General features: G+C 36.7%; 1 protein-coding gene across 1 annotated transcript in view; it reads left to right on the top strand.

The window, feature by feature from the left end:
• The window catches only part of LOC117410447 (L-gulonolactone oxidase), a 74,639-nt gene that overhangs the window by 26,666 nt on the left and 33,265 nt on the right, over positions 1-14,708 (top strand). The window lies entirely within an intron of this gene.

Below are 14,708 nucleotides of genomic sequence, written 5' to 3'. Positions count from 1 at the left end.
AATAATAATAATAATAATCAGTAAAATCCAGTAACGACAGCCCTGTAAATATCGGAACACAAGCGTGTATTAAGATAGGCTTGCAGCTCAATAAAAACAAACATGGATTTAAAATTAAGCAATAAGTATCATCTTTATTAACACATATTATATTTATTGTTCACCCTCAAAACGTGTACATTGGTAAGCATGGACAATCGATGAAACATTAACAAGCAACGAATCTTCATTGCAAAACAACCGCATGGAATACTGTGTTAATACGAAAAAATTATCAAAAAATAAGTTCATACTGCTGACCTACAACACACTCAAAAATGCTTCAAACTGTTTTTAAGATTAACAACAAAATCAATGCAAGTACCAGTTTTATCACAAAATCAAAGCAAAAGTGACTAATTTGTTTTTATAACGTATACATTGATAAATATGAACGCTGTAAAAGGAGCAAAATACGAATATTCATTGCAAGACTCAAATGCACTTATTATAAATACAAAAAAAAAATACACTAAAAGGCTACCATGTTAATATCAGAAAACACGTTTATATTTTAGCTTGCTTTCAGCACGCTCAGAAAAGCTGGTTTTAAAATGAATAAAGTAATTAAAAAAAAAAAAAAACTGTATACAAATGAAAGAGAGCTCCGTGTGATAATTGAGATTATAAACCACAGGATCAACACAGCAACTCGAGCCTCTACTTAAAAGTTTTAGACAGCAAAAAGTAAAGAAACCAGATTATGCGCTCACATGCATAATGATCTCTATGGAAAACTAGCTTGTGCTGCTTTAGACTCGCGAGTCAGAATCTCGTGAGACAAAAAAAGGCAAGCACGTCATTCTGAAATGCTTCCTTTAAACCGTGCCCAATCTGTGGTGATTTTTATATAGATTGTATATATTACATATTTTTGTTGCAACTTTCTGTTATGTGCAATGTAATTATTATTTATTTCTTAGCAGATAAACGAGAACGAGAATAAACGAGAACCAAAACCGTGAGTTTTTTCCCCTTCACTTTACAATGGCATTTGCACGTTTTGTTTTATTTGAAGTGTTTAAAGTTAAATTTCAGTTTTTGTTTGCTTGTTCGGCTACAATAAGGCACAAGTAAACCTGATGTTATTACTTTATGAAAATGTGTCTATGGCCACTGTTTACTGTGAAGAAACGCCAATGGCAAGGAATGAAAAATAAAAAGTACAATAAATAAATAAAATGCCTTCTCAACTTTATATACTATTTATTTCAGGAATAAACAAAACAAAGTAAGGCCTACACAACGTATTCTTCACTCCTAGGATATTTTTCAATTTATAACGTGTTAGATATTGTAAGGTCTTGCTGTAAAATAAAGGAGCACACACAGGGGCCAAATATCCAAACGAATATTTAAATTATGAGCTAATATCGAAACATGAAAATCAAGTGTTGGTCCCACCAGCACTAATTATATATATATATATATATATATATATATATATATATATATATATATATATATATATATATATATATATATATACACACACATAATTCTAAGTTTTTGCTCAGAGCAATATACAAATATATATATATATAATGTAGTTGTAGTAAACTTGCATAGAATACATTCACAAAGATCTCTTATCGCCTTGAATTTCTTTTAAAAAAAGGGATGTTTTTGGTTAACAGGCGGACCAACCACTGGTGTCACAACAGTAGATGCTTCGCTGAACAGTTTTAAATTAAAGGAAAGCAAATCACAGATGCACTCAAGAACCAAAGCTTGTGGACAGATCAGCACATGAATTTTACATGAGAACCTGCAAGCTATATGCAGTAGCTATAGTAAACGTAATTTCTCATACATGTCTTCCGGCTGTAGAGATATGGATTAATCTGGCTGAGCCGTGGATGTGCTAGTCAGATGGGTTGGGAGCCTTCCTAACTGAATTAGCTGCCATATGGATGAATTTTCCTCGTTAACTTGGCACTAGCAAGCTAATATATAAGGAGGGGGTTTATTTCCTGAATTGTCTGAGCTTTGGACTAACAACATTATTCCATAAATATTCCACACCTTTCTTATCCATTTGTTTTGTAAGTCTTAAATAGGTAGTTTTGAAAGTAACTTTTTTTTTTTTTTTATCAAACATGTTTTTTGACCCCTTGTCATAAAACCTACCTTCTCCTTTATTGTGCCAGTAATAGTGTTTAACATGATAGTATTTGATCGGGTGATGCATAAATGCCATTTACCATTGAAAAACATCACCAATTTTCTCATTAACATATTCGTTTGATTCATAAATCTATATTGTGCCGTTAATTGACCCTTATCGGCATCATAATTAATACGTGCCTCAGACTAGGCAGAGAATGAAATGTGTCTTAAAGGTATAATTTCCTAGCATAATTTCTGCATTAGGAACATGCATTTAATCTAGGAAATTATACCGTTAAGACACATTTCATGTTTAATTATCCAGTAATTAGGTCATTTAAGTATTTTGTTATTTGTAAGGTATACATTAAATTGCATTGTTAACTCGTCTGAAAAGGATAGGCTACTTACTGGTTGAAACATAAAAATCAGGTTTGTAGCCTTTTCATTGTCTAAGTGAAGGAAATGGCAGGCTTCGGTGTGCTTGTGTGGGCTGTACATCAATATCTATATTGGAAGATGATCCCCCCAGAAAGACTTGAGCTGTGACTTGACCCTCTGGATTACTCTGATGTGGCCAGGTATCAACTTAGCAGGAGCACAATGACTCACCTTTGGGGAGAACAAGAAACATTAACTGAAGAGTTGACCTGTTAGAAACCAGGCTGTTCCCGTATAATGAAAGTTCCAAACTCACTGCATGATTTGGATTTGATGTTAGCGAGTTTTTGCAGGTAAAAAAAAAAACACACACACACACTATATTTTTTGTTCCTATATTGATCACTGTCCAAGCGCAGAAAGCTAGTACGGCACTTTACATTTTTTTCATAAGATTCCATCTACTGATAGAGGCGGTTCAAGTCATTTTAAAGTAATTTATATTTTATAAGCCCCCCAACACATACGTGTGTTTACTATTTACAGCTATGTCAAAAACTGTTGCATCACCAAGGCCGTAGTCAGCTATGAGGCACAGGCCTTGGTTAAAATTATACTAATAATTATTTATTTACGCCCTTTTACACATTGCTTTGCCACAAACTAAAATGCATTTCATTCTTTGTTGTGTGCATATAGCGCTCAGAAATAAAACACGAAAGCCAGAAACCCTAAATATCTGTTCTGGTGTATTTAGAAGCATTTGACTTTTGCATTTGAAGTAAGTAAGTGTGCTTTACCACACTTCTTTGTGATCCACTGTGCCTACAGTACAGTACCTGTGTTTTTCCTTCACAATGTTTTACTGCATTTTGCTCTGCTTTTACCATGTTATACTGCAGTAAAGTTTTAAAAGGGTTTAAGTGTGGTGAACAGCCTCCATCTGATTAAATATAGGAGCCATTTGATTTTGTGGTTTATGTGTTTAAATCCTCTCAGTTGCAATCTTCTATAGCTGGTATTAGTAGTTATGTATTGCAATTATGTGTCTTGAAATTAATCTTGCGGCCTGATTATGTGACATGTCTAATTTGTGTAGATGTAGATTACTGGCTTTGAAATATATCAAGTCTATTTTATTCATAACTACAGTCAAACCTGCTCATGTGACCACCTTTATTTACCGACCACCTGGTCTAAGTGACCACTTTAAATTCCTACCAATGATATCTGTGCTTTTAATGAACTGTATTAAGCAACCACCTGTCTAACGCAACCAGTGACCACAATTCTCTTACCCAACAACAGACTCAAACCTGTACTAATTAACCATTTTAGCGGCTTTTATCTGTAATCAATAAACATACTGTAGCGTTGTAGGCAGGAGGCAGAAAAGAGAGAGACACGCTTGGTTCTGGATTCCAGTAATCGTTTATGTCGGACACTCTCTCACACCCGCCAGAGACCACCCCTCTGCCAGCTTCACAGCTTACACACATGGGATACAGCAATACACAAGAACCATGGCAACCAGAACAGCAACAACACTGAATGATGTGCAGTGCTTTCTTATAGCTTAGCTCCCCCGCCTGTAGACACACACGGCACGTATACACACATTCACAGCAGAATTACAGTACAGGAAACACAGTAGAAGTGCGGGAATACAGTACAACACAAATGCACAGATCATTACAACACTATAGCGCTTTCTTGTAGGAAGAGAGAAAACATGGAGAAATGAAAGGTCCTCACCATAGATGACAGTATAAAGTTATTGAACTTGGAAAGACAAAGTGCCAGAAAAAATGCTGAAAGATTCGGTGTTGGAAAGACGCAGATACAGAACATTTTGAAATGGAAAGGAGAACTGATAAGAGAGTATGAAAACAATGTGCGCAGCGATCGAAAAAGACTTAAAAGAGCCACCGGCAATGAAGAAATCAATGCCTTATGCTGGCACTGGGCTCAGGATGCAACGAAACGACACTTTGATTCAGTACAGGCATTACAATTTGCAAAGTATTTAAGTATAGGGTATACAGTCCTCTTTTAAGAGGCCATCTGTGTTAAGAGGCCACTATTAGACTGTCCCTTGAGTGGTTTCTTCATACAGGTTTGACTGTATGTATTGCATTTCCATCCACATGAAACTAAGTAACAAACTAATTGAGCTGAATCATTGAATTTTAAAAAGGATCTGCAGGTTATGGCAAAGGCAGAAACACCATTTCATAACAGTCAAATAGCATAAACTCTATCCCTGAGGACTGTTCTTATTATCAACAAAAGAGAGAGCTGCATTGCATCTGGTTGAATCCTTGTTCTCAATAGACACCGTGAGGAAACCCAGCTGGACCTAATAAATGACACTCTTGTGTTGTCATTGAGGCACCAAGAGGAAAGAGACCTGAATATTGGGTGTATTGACCTTACTGAATGGTTGTGATGTGTTCAGTATATTGGCCCAGCGGTTTTCCTGGATCTCTGATCTCAGTTGACAAGACAGCTGTATGGGATACAAAAGGTCTCTGGGTCAAATCTAGACCCCAGCATGTAGTACTTGAGTGTAATTGCTATAAACCGTAGTAAATAGACCTTTTATGTTGCACCCAGTGGTTAAGCTGCCATCCATGGATGGCAATGTGCTGGCTGTGTGGTCCAGTGGTTAAAGAAATGGGCTTGTAACCAGAAGATCCCCGGTTCAAATCCCACCTCAGCCATTGACTCATTATGTGACCCTGAGCAAGTCACTTAACCTCCGTGCTCCGTCTTTCTGGTGAGACATAGTTGTAAGTGACTCTACAGCTGATGCATAGTTCACACACCCTTGTCTCTATAAGTCGCCTTGGATAAAGGCGTCAGCTAAATAAACAAATGATAATAATGTAATATATTAATTTATTATTGAACAACACTCTGTACTTCAGCTTGAGTACTCTTGATCCAGCCTCTTCTCCTTGCTAACTCAAGTATGGTAAAACAATAACAAGAACAGGATTTAATCAAGAACAGTTTGCTTATGGCTGCCTCTGAGTAGAGGGAATCAAGCTTTTTATCGCTGCCTGAGATGAAACGTTCCCATGGGCTGTTCTAGTCTTGGTGTCAAATAGACAAAAATGTCAGCTTGTAAATTCATCAGTGTAAACAAATCACACCTTGCCTCATACACACTTTGCTTTCCAAGCTCTCATGTTCATCCAGGCAATGTCCGCCTAGTGAACTGCGTTTAATTCACATATGGTGGTTAATAAAAAAAATACATACTTTGAACATACGTGAAGAAGCTGGAATGAACTAATACTACAAACTTGTGTTACACCTTAGTATACACAGTACAAGGAATTAAGATATTCATCTTGACACCTGCAGCAGCAGCATAGATGGACCTTTGTTTGAACACTTTAAACCATATTACCTGGCTTGATTTGAGTTTCTGCAAAGTAAAGAAGCACGATCTGTTCAATTACTGTACACACCACGGCTGAATAATACAGAATGGGAATTCTAAATATCAAAGCAATCCCGACTGTACTAGTGTTTAAGTTTATATTTTGGGATGACTAGTGAGCAGTTTCTGACTAGTCACTATAGAGGACATACATATGCCCAGGATCCTCAGGAGAATTATCCTTTAGATGGGATTCGCTGAACAGCATGTTCCTTTGGATGTCATAAACAATGGAAGGTGAGGGTACAGAAGCAGCAAGCACACAATCAGAATGGAAAATTACTTTGTTGTACCTCACACACTTGCAGGCACACATGCTTATATGGATTCCAAAAAAGTTTAGTAATTAGCCTTTTTAAAAAATGGCAGTAAGGAACAGATGGTTAAAGGGTATTTATGCCTTGTTGTGTTTGACGCATTTCAATGCGCATGATGTCATGCTGGGAAGTAACTGTGTAAAGAAAAGTGGACGGTCCTGAGGGTAAAAGTGAATAACTGTAGTGATTTAGGCAGGGTGCTATTCAAAAGCAGGGGGTGGGGGCTAAGCTGTCTGGGGAAAGGCAGAAGGCAGCTACCTAGGGTCGGCTGTGATTGAAACTAAATATATAAACTGTTTCGTTTTATTTTAAAAAGTGCCTCCCAAATAGTATTTCAATAAGAATCTCGCAACCATACTGTGCTACAATACGTCAGCTTTTTTTAAAAAAAATGTATTTGTAATTTGATCTGTCAGATCTAATCAGATCTGTCGTTTCCCTGCTCCAGCCAGCCATGTTAACTCAACACTAGCATCGTTCCGAGCAGTCCAGGGATTTCTTTGACTTGCTGTGACAGAGTTCATTCAAGTGACCTTGTGTGCAGTCTCTCATCACCTAACCTCCATGAGCTCTCTTTCCAAAAAAAAAAAAAAAAAGTCAGGGGGCTTTTAGTACATTTTCGTTTTTTAAAATAGTATTTTTAGGTTGTGAAGTTTCAGAAGTGTGCAGCTGTATTATGTGACACACTTAGATCTTCATTACATTCCTAACTGAAATTAAGTAGCCTAGTAATTTCCGGTGACATTTTTTTAATTCGTAGTATTCCCATACCTTGAACTGCAACCAATATTTCAAAATGCTAATGTATATTATGAAATGTGCACATCTATGTTATAACTAGGTCTTCGATTTTCTGTGTTTTACCCCAACTTTTGTACTCTTCTTTTAAGAATTCAGCTGATACCTGTTAAGCCATTCATGTATGTCAATCACAACCGAGAAACGCGTTAATAGTAAAATTAAAATTGATCTGTGAAACAACTAAATGGGCTTTTAAATCATAAGCCTTACTTTCTCCTTTAAAATCAGAAGTGACTCATCTTTATTAATGTAAATACAATTATGCATAATTATTGTAATAAAGTGTGTCCAGCACTTATTCACTTATTAACATTACAATCTCATTTGTACATTCTGCTTGGAAATTAAGGCTTGGCCAATTTAAAAGCCCATTTAGTTGTTTCACAGAAAAACAACGTAAGTTAAATCAATTTTACTATTAATGCATTTCTCAGTTGTGATTGAGATACGCGAATGGTTTAACAGGTATCCATTGAATTCTTAAAGGAGAGTATAAAAGTCATGGTAAAACACAGAAAATCAGAAGCCCTCGTTATAAATGAGCCTCTGTTTGTGTGTGTAATTCACAATTATAAAGTACTGCAACAATGATTCACAAGCTAGCCATCTAGCATCGAGTTTTTCCTTGATAACTAATGGTATTGTTAAAGATAGAATACTTGTATGCAGATCTCACATATTTTGTCAAACAGATGATGATTTGCCAGTAAATAACTTGCTCATTCCTAAACAGGTGTTTAACTCAAGATAATGGAGCTCTTACAGCAATTTGAGTACATTCAGCAATGTGTTCCATTCCACAGGGAATGCATGCAGTGGCATAAAAATCAGCGTGAGTTTATTAGAAATAGTTTAAGAATCCATTTTAGTAATATGAAAATTCTTACCTGTTGATGTATGTTTTTGTATAATTTTCTATTGTTTCCTTTGTATAAAAAAGTCCCTTTAGTAAAAACAAGTGTAAGCATTATAAATCCCAGAGAGGTATGGTAAAGCAAACACAAAAACATGGCGAACCTTGGAAAACCACGGTAAATGCTTAGTATACCTATGGAAATTAGCATAGGGAAGCTGCAAAATTACTGCGCAAATTTACCATGGTAAACTTTGATAAGGGTTCTGCTTAGAATATATTTCATATTAAAAATGACAACTGGAAGGAACAGAAATTTCAGCTGCTGGTCATTTTTTAAACCACCTGTCTTTAGAAATTCACACTTGGTCCCCTCACCACATCATGACTGGAACACTGCAGCTTTAAGAATTTTGCCCTGTCAAATCAGAGACCATGAGGGTTGTTGTCCATGGTGCTGAAAACAGCTGTTTCTGACTCTGATCTAACTGAATCTGACAGGCATCACAGCAATACTTCTGTACATCCAGTACCAAGGCCGTGAGATAGCTTAAACCACTATGTAATCTCAGCCTGGAAACGTGAACCACAGGACCCTGTGATGACCCCTGAACTATCCATTCTGTGACTAAACAACTGTAAAACAGGGAGTGGTGTGCTTATCGAAGCTTCATTGCCCAAAGACATTCTCCCTCAGTATACATTCATATTCATATGGAGTTTGAACTGTGAAATGAACAGTGAGTCAAGTAAAGCATAACATATCTTAACTTTGAAAAACACAAATGAAACTTGCCATTAATAACAAAGATATTTATCTTCCAGGTTTTACTGTATATATTTTAACTGAAGGTTTACAGTATGCTTTACTTTAGACAATGGACTAGATTCTCAAAGCTATTTTTTCGAAATTGACATCAGGGCAAACACACAAGCCCATAATTTACTGAACAGATTTGTAAATGCAATGGCTACGTAGAATACGTAGAACTGACAACACTGTATTGATAAAATATGTGACCTCTTTCCTGCTGGACAATGTGAGGTGATTGTGTGATACACAAACATTTTTCAGAAAAACAACCCTTAACTTAGTACAGTCAAATAGAACCAAGGCCCACAATCCAGTTGAATTGCAGGTTTCTAAGCATCACATTTACTGTCAAAAAACATCAGCTAACTCTGTTTTGTTTTTTTTTAATTAGAATAGTATACTAGATATACATACATACATACATACATACTTACATGTAGGTATGTATTAATGTATACAGTACCAAATCTGAAATGGGTGGTCTGTTTCAGATTTATGTTTTGTAAGTCACTGTAAATCCTTCTAGTAGTTTGGGTGGAAAAAAGGTCAGCTACTCTCAGCACACTGCTCATAGACTAGCAAAGAGGCATATCCATTTAACTGAGGGAATCACATGTGATCACTAGACATTGCAGCAACACAGGGATTCTCAGCCAGACATGGAATGCAGACATACTATACCACATTTCTAAAAATAATTGTTTTCTTTCTCTAGAAGTCACATTGGCATTTGATTATGTCCAGAGATAAGCCCGAAACAAAAAATCTGCAGAGATACAACTTTAATTTGAGTGGATTAATTATAATTTTGTGTGCATTGATGATAAGATTCATGCATTTGTCTAAGCTTTGTAAATGCTTCCTATGTTGGTTTCACAGGACTTCAGCAATAAAGTGCTAAACACATAGGACCACGCAGTATTTATGAAACATGAGTAAAAAGAATATGGTACTTTGCCGTACCAATCACTTGCTCTTTATGTCACTGTGTTTCAGTTGTGTTTACTTAAAAAAAAAAAAGGCTTTTAAACTCTGGTGCCCAAGTAACCCCCAACAGTCCAGGTTTTTGGTTCAACCAGTTTTTTTTAATTGAATCTCATCTAAAACTAGAACACTCAATAGTACTGAAAGAAACATCATAAATTCAGACAGTGATGTTTGTCATTGAATGTATTGGGTTTATTTTAGCATTTCTTAATTGACTTTGTTTTGTGGTCTGTACAGAACAGAAAAGCCAGATCACGTGTTATGTTTTTTTTTTTTTGTTTGTTTGTTTTTTTAAATCGCTCGACCTGCAGTGATTTAAAGGACAGATCTCGAACCCCAGTGCACTAAACCGGACATTTTGAAAAGAGCTTTGAAACAGACTTTAAAGTTATAAGTGTAAAAAGTTATCAGGATGTTATCCATGAAAAGAAGAATTACAGGTACATTATTTAAACAGTTGTAGCAACACATGGGAACGTATAACACTGTATTTGTTGGAAACCCGCTACTTACTCTTTAAGGACCAGGGTTGAAAGACTTTTAACTATTTAAATAGGAGTCTTCCTGGAATTTTACAAAATGGTACAGACAGACATACACTAAAGGCCTGTGCATAGAGTATGTGGCATAATTCTAAAGTAAAAACAAACAAAAAAACATGAACCTGTATTATTAGTTCCATAGTACAATCTTTGCTTTTCTGATTTATTAATATGTAGTGTTGGGTGTCACCTATTGATATTCTGAACAGTTGAAGTAGCCAGACTGGCTGAGCTTTGCTTTACAAATAGTCTCTCTCAAAAGGCACAAGATGATTTCTCTTACACAATAAGAGACACCATGCACAGCATATTAACTTATAGTATTACTGTATTGCTGGTTGGAGTAACAAACAAAATGTCACTAGACAATATGTGATGGCTTGCTAGTCATATTATTGCAGCAAGGCTTGAGAAATGAGAGGAGAATGTCTTTTGTGATTGTATGATAAATGGGACTGGGGATTGAAGCCGAACCAAGACTTGGTCAGAAAGCTTGTTTAGATTAGAAATGTGTGGCAGACTGGAGAAAGGAGAATCTTCTAGAAAGCTTGTTTAGATTAGAAATGCATGGCAGATTGGAGAATGGAGAATGTTCCAGAAAGTTTAGAACCCAGCCTCTCAGCTTATAGACAGCTGACAAGTTTCCATATGCCAGGCAATTGCCATTTAAAAAAAAAAACTGCCTATTTTGTATTTAAAGCTGTGGTACACTATGTACTTTACTAACAGTTGTTTATAGACTCTAAATGGTCCAGAAAAAGGAGTTTTAAGATATTAGCAATAATGACAGGGAAGTATCCTGTACAGGAGCAGGTAATAAAGCGGCTCATATATCTAAGAATAATACACCTGCTTTAATAACGTTAATCTATTCAGTCATAATTACTTCAGACTTGACAAGCCTCTCTAACCATCTTTTCCGTCTCTTAATCATTTACTCTTTGCGGCCACATTTAATATTCTGCTGTATAGGAGACGCTTGTAGCTCCCTGTATAATCCCGAAGAAATCTAACATGAATGATACTGAACTGTCAAATGGAGTATAATCTTAAATTTACATGACAAATGGAAAATTTACAAAGCTCTGGCTTAACAAGGAGTTGGTGTAATATAATATCTTAGGTGATAGGTCTGATCAGTGATCATGTACGTCTCTCAAGCTCCCCTTTCTTGTTGTGGTTTGGACTTTTACAGAATGTTAAGCGGCTCATTTTAAACAGGCTCATCAGTATGCAGTTCATGTTTTGGTTGGCTTGTTGCATTAATGTAGCACTTTATCTCTCAACTTATTGGGAATGCATTCAAAGGGACATGAAATAGGACGCCAATATTAGACATGTAACAGAGGAAAAGTAAAAAGGAAAAGACAGCAGAGGCCATTTGTTTAGTGGGAGGAATGATGAATTCTACAATGGTGTGTGACTGATCATTCCAATATTAAAGCATTGCAACAAAAGAAAGCAGGATAAGTCGAGAAACAAATTGAAAGTATATGAAATGAAGTCTACATAAGAACATGGGGCAGGTTGGAGATGTGTTGCAGTGTTGGGGGGCAACAAGAGGATTTACTACTTGGCTTGAATCTGCAACAGGTGACAGGTATGGTTTCAAGCATGGTTGGTGTTTATACATCCTACATCTAGTTTTAGTATAATTTAGTTTATGTGCTTTAGCTGCTACTCACATTGTGCGATTATTTTTTCCATGTAGTATTATTATTATTATTATTATTATTATTATTATTATTATTATTATTATTATTAGTCAATACGGTCCTACTTTCCTTGCTGCTTTAAACTGATATATTTAGGAATACATTCAAGTTTGAAATGTCATTTAAATCTATAATACTATTGGCTTAGGTCTTCTTACAGTTTAAGTGTTTTAAATTGTGTATGGATGTGAGTTCCTTACAGAGTCCTGCACACAAAGAGCAGCCGCTCAGCATGGGTGCAGCCTCCTCCAAAGCACCCTTTTGCAAAAAGGACTTTCTCTGATGCCCCAGGCATGGTTGGTCTTGGCACAGCAGACCATTACACATCTACACCTGTTAAGCTTGAGATGGTGAGGGAGCCCAAAGCCAGGTAGACACTCATCTGGTCTGTTTATAATTCGGACTGCTGCAGACAGCTGCTGATGTTCTGAGCAGGATGGAAGAAGTGCAACATAGTCCAGCCAGGTTTTTCTATTTTGCAATTTTCGCAGTCCTGAAAATTGGCAGGTGTGACCGGATCTTGGTGAACAATATATTGGCTGCATTGTGGCGCCCCATATGTGGAGGAGGGATGTTGGCTACTTAATTTTTTTTTTTGAAGTGTTCAAAAATTAAAAGATTGAAATTAAAAGTGAATATGTTTTTTTTTTTCTGCCAGAAAATGAATATTAAATACAGTAGTTGCTTACTGCTAACAAAAGTCATATACCTTACCTATGTTATAGGTATTACAACATGTCTTTATTTTGCCCTTTTATTACTTACTATTGTATGCCTAACAACATTACATGTATTACTGTTGTAATTATACATTTTGTCTCCTGAGGATTGATACTTAATTGTGAATAGGGACTGATATTCCATTTAGAAGGCAATGATCCCCAAATGTGTTATGTATGGACAATTTGGTAGCATATCATAAATCAAATAGCATTAGGTCTATATAGAAGACCCAAGAGAGACCTGTGCCCCTGTAACTGTATTGTCAGTAAGTCTTTTATTAGATATCTTTATCGTATGTCTTACATGAAGTGACAGAACCCCAAACTCCAACCCCCTTCCTCCCAGTGGTTGCATTGACAGGCTGCTGTGGTGAGGAGCACAGCATTGCCAAGCTGCCAAGTGGTGGTGACCGCTGCAACCCCTGAGAGTTGTCCAAAGGCTAATGAGGGTCCTGCTCTGGAAAGCTCAGCTACCTTCCGAGTCCCTTTGACAAGGCCCAATCATGCCTGTTAACTACTGACACACTGCTGCCTGTTCTTACGACAATGCTGGGGAAAGGGACAGCACTATACCTGGAGTGCTTGACACGGGCTGTCATTAGTGGGCGATTGTTTCCTTGCATGAGTAATTCCAGGTAGTGATTCTGTCGGGGCTTCTTTCTTTCAGACAATATTAATTTGGCTTTAAGCTAAGATTTGCATTTGTGTGAGTGTTTCTTGTCTGGACAGGTTGTGGATTCTGCTGTGAAGAGGCCCATGATTGGGCCACACCCCAACTTTAAACTAAAAGTCACCTTTTTCACAATTATCATTAAATAATTATGCATAATTAATTTTGCAGTGTGCAAGTTTAAATATAACAGCCATTTATTCCCTACATTGGATAACAGATACTTGGTCTGTCTATACTACAGAAGCACATGGCTCATTTGCATACCATGCAAGCAGAGGAAAGCAAGAGCACTCCAGTCATTCTTTAACATGCAGCTTTATTATCTAAATATAGAGCAATATATGTTTGCAGCCCTCCCAATGAGTGAAATAAACACAACACTCTATGAATGTCCATGGAGTATTCTGTTTATGTAACAAGTACAATGTATGGAAAATAGTGTGTTAAAACCTAAATTAACAGCGGAATTCAGAGAATTACTTTCTTTAGATCAATCTCTGTGTCTACTTAGCAACGCAGTCTTCTGTACGATTCCCCATTCATTCTGTAGTTGCATTTTGATGAATCCAAGATGGTATCCTTTTTAAGAGGGACAGGGATTTGCTCCAGTGCTGCCTGTCTTGGCATTCTTTTGAAGCAAGATTATAGAACTTTGTGTTCCTCATATAGATCAATTCAATTTATGATGGATTTCTCATTCCACTGACTGCATTTCATGTGATTTCACCAGCAGTTATCATTGGCTACAGACCTAGAGACAGACGCTGCGTTGTTGAATGGAAGTGTCGCTAGCTTTTTTTGCAAGCACAAATTTGGTGACAATAAAACAAATGGCATGCGGCAAACAACACGGGGTTTACACAAGATGAATTGCTTCTAGAATACAAATGGTGTCACAAGTAACAAAATCACCTCATGTATCACAGCTTTAAGTGTTGTGGGACCACCATGTGCAACATTTAGGTGATGAATAGATGCATGTTCTCGGCCACCCTGTCAGTGCTGATTAGCAGGTTAGTTGAATGAGTGATTAATGTGATAGGGGATCTGCCCCTCCTAAATTCAGTCCTGAAGCCTGCTTTACGCTAATCTGTCAGACATGATTTATCAGTCAAAACAGATTACACGCTCAGACAAACCTTAACAGAGGAATCCAAATCTAGGCGGTTTATTCTGGAAGGAAACAGCGGAGGAGGAGGGAGGGAGAGTTGGTGTTGTATTTACTATCAAGTGTTTATAGCTAACAAAATAATTCCTTAAATCTGAACTGTTATTTACTTCCTTTCGTTACATAGGACCACATT

This window comes from Acipenser ruthenus, chromosome 6 (genome assembly GCF_902713425.1).
Source record: "Acipenser ruthenus chromosome 6, fAciRut3.2 maternal haplotype, whole genome shotgun sequence".
Lineage (NCBI taxonomy): Eukaryota > Metazoa > Chordata > Actinopteri > Acipenseriformes > Acipenseridae > Acipenser > Acipenser ruthenus.
This window is presented reverse-complemented; position numbering and strand designations above follow the sequence as displayed.